Genomic DNA, 3,085 nt, shown 5'->3' with positions numbered 1-3,085 from the left:
TATACATCTACTTAGAATCTCTAGTAAAAAGATGAAAACAAGGCCATGGTGCCTATCTGGACCTCATTCTTTATTTATAAGGGAAGCTGTTAGAATTTCATTTGTAACTACTATGTTTGCTGGGTGTTTTTTCTCTTCTTTTTTCTGTAGGTCTTTAGAAATGCTTGTTCTTTATTATTACTAGCATGTAAGGAATTTCATCATGAATTAATGTTAAATTGTGTCAAACACTTTATTAGATCTACTGATAATGTATCTTTGACTTCTTAATGTCACAAATTATGTTCAGTGTTTGACATTTGCATCTCTTTCATGAATAGGATTAGATTAATTTTCAGTTTCATATTTTATCTCAGGTTTGGTACCAATGGCATAAACAGTAAGAGTAATTGTTTTCTCATCTTATAACAAGTCCAAATATAAAAGTCCTGGGTTGGTTAAAGTAAAAAGATTCAAAAGAGCAGTCAAGGTCCCAGCATAATAAGGACAAGATCACAAATTCAAAATACTCCTCACCATCCCTCCGAGGAACTTCGTCTTTCCCAGAAACCTCTACAGAGCACCCTTGACCTTTGCGTTACTCAGGCTGTAGATCAGTGTGTTTAGCATGAAGTTGAAAAGGCTATTAAAAATTATTACAAAATCTTTCTTTTCTCTTGAAAATGATGGTACTTGGGAACCCTGCACATGAAAATGGCACAGCCAAAGAAAAGCACAACTATGCCCAGGAGGGAGGAACAAATGGAAAAAGCTTTCCAGCACCCCTCTGCCGAACTGATCTTCAGGACGGCACGGAGAATGTGACCGTACGAGACCACAATTGCGGACACTGATCGCACCAGCACCGACAATGTTACAGCCAAAAATATGACCTTGTTCAGGTGCGTATCTGCGCAAGCAAGTTTGACAACACCTAGAAGCTCACAAAAGAAGTGGTTCACTGTCTGGGGCCCACAGAAGGGCAACAGTAACAGGAAGACCATATCTACTAGGGCTGAGAGGACTCCTACAGTCCAGGAAGCCACGCCCACGGTGAGGCAGACTCTCCACCTCATGATGGTAGAATACTGAAGGGGCAGGCAGATGGCCACGTACCTGTCATAGGACATCACCACCAGGAGAAGACATTCAGCGAGAGCAAAAGTCAAGAAGAGAAAGGTCTGTGTCATGCAGCCAGCAAAGGAGGTTGACCAGCATCTGGGGCACCGTGTTGCAGGCATAGGCTATGTCCACAGTGGCCAGCTGGGAGAGGAAGAAGTACATGGGGGTGTGCAGTCGGGGGTCCAGTGAGATGAGCCCCAGGATGACCCCGTTGCCCAGCAGGGTGAAGGCATAGAAAACGGACAAGACCGAAAAAGGAGAACCTATATCCCTGGGCTGAGCGGAATCCCACTAGGAGGAACTCTGTGACAGAGGTCTGGTTGCCCCCCATTGTCCTGGGAAAGAGACAGAAGAGCTAGCTTACCAGGTCTGAGTGCCCGAGGGACGTGTTTAACATGGTAGACCTGTGTGTGTCACCATTTCTTCCCTCAGAAAACATCTTCGGTGACACTTCTGTCCCTCTTGTCAGTTACTAAGTGAATCCTATGAACTGCAAATGACACAGAAGGAATTTCTTTTCATATGTGCATAAGTGAAAGAACTAAAAGTGTGATTAAGCCAAAGCAAGGCAAAAGTCAACAAATGAGAAATTAACAAGGAACTCAATTTTCCAATAATCAGATAACACAAAAAATATGGTATTGATACATCTATGTAAATTGATTATCATACTAATGGAAGACACTAAAACACAGACATACTCACACACATAAAACACAGACATAAGGTACAATATCTTTACAAAAAGGATTCCTGAGTTACCTAAATTCCCCCGACCTCATCTTCTCTCCAGTCCTCTCTCAACACACACACACACACGCACAGGAATGCACACACCCAAAAGTTAAAGATGAAATTACAAAAAAACATGGCCAGCCATAAAGAAACTGGCACTACCCTCACTGAAATCACTTCAAAGCATGTATAGGCATACGGGAGCTACTACACAATAATAATAAAAGGAAAAATCCAAAAAAATTCAGGATCTAGCCCTGACAAATTTTAAGTACAAAGTGACATTTATCTGAGAAAGAGTGTCTTCCAAACCTTCAAAAACCTTGTATTTAAAGGTGAAATATTAAAAGCTTTTTCTCTTAAGTCAGAAAATGTACTCCACTAACACAATGTCTATTGAATGTTAACTCAATAATTATTCAGAAAGAAGACAAAAAGAAGTAATAATGGGCAAAAGAATTGAAATGGAGAATATAAAATGTCATTATTCACAAAACACAATTGCCTACATACAAAAAGCTTCTACAGGAGAACTACTGAGATTCACAAGCAAATTTATGAAAACTCTGAATTCAAGGTCAATGCGCAGAATGAAAAATGTATATATGACAAAGGATTGGGAAATTTGTAAAGATCAAAATCTCTCCAAACTGGCCTATACACTCAATGAAATTCAAGTCAGAATCCTAGCAGTTGTTTTTATCATGTGGAAATTCATCTTTTCTAAATATCACATAGGAAAATGAAAAAAGTCAAGGATTACCAAAAGACCTTGAGAGGAAAGAATGAAGGAGGAGGATTTGAACTATAGACTAGTAACATTTATCACAAAACCAACATAAATAAATCACTGGGGAACTGGGGCAAAGATAAACCAATACAGCAATGCAGCAGCTGGGGTGACTCGGAAGTTCAGACACACAAAGGCAGTGCCAGTGATTTCTGTGAAGACTGCCCAGTCCATCGGCTGCCCATGGAGAAAACTCTAACCTGGCCACCGCACAGGAGGCCCCAGAAGAATTTCAGGGGGGCTTTCATTCTAAATATGAAAGATAAACACACCAGCCACAGGCTGACTCCTCTATCATTTGTTTCAATAGTTTTAAAATTTCAGAACAACACATCTTCACTTCAGCATCATTAGTTTTTAACACCATTTCTCAAAGTGTCTTCAAAAGTAAAGAGAGTAAGAATACATTTACATTTACAATCTTGTATAGAGCACATGTTTTCACGGATTACTATGCAA

The 3,085-nt window shown here is 39.9% G+C and overlaps 1 pseudogene; it reads right to left on the bottom strand.

Moving 5' to 3' along the window:
• Positions 1-552: 552 nt before the first annotated feature.
• Positions 553-1,540, bottom strand: LOC119063002 (olfactory receptor 2A25-like; annotated as a pseudogene).
• Positions 1,541-3,085: the final 1,545 nt, after the last annotated feature.

Source organism: Artibeus jamaicensis, unplaced genomic scaffold (assembly GCF_021234435.1).
Source record: "Artibeus jamaicensis isolate MK-2021 breed Jamaican fruit bat unplaced genomic scaffold, CSHL_Jam_final contig_1760, whole genome shotgun sequence".
In the NCBI taxonomy this organism is placed as follows: domain Eukaryota; kingdom Metazoa; phylum Chordata; class Mammalia; order Chiroptera; family Phyllostomidae; genus Artibeus; species Artibeus jamaicensis.
The sequence above is the reverse complement of the archived record's forward strand: the minus strand, read 5'-3'. Positions and strand labels throughout refer to the sequence as shown.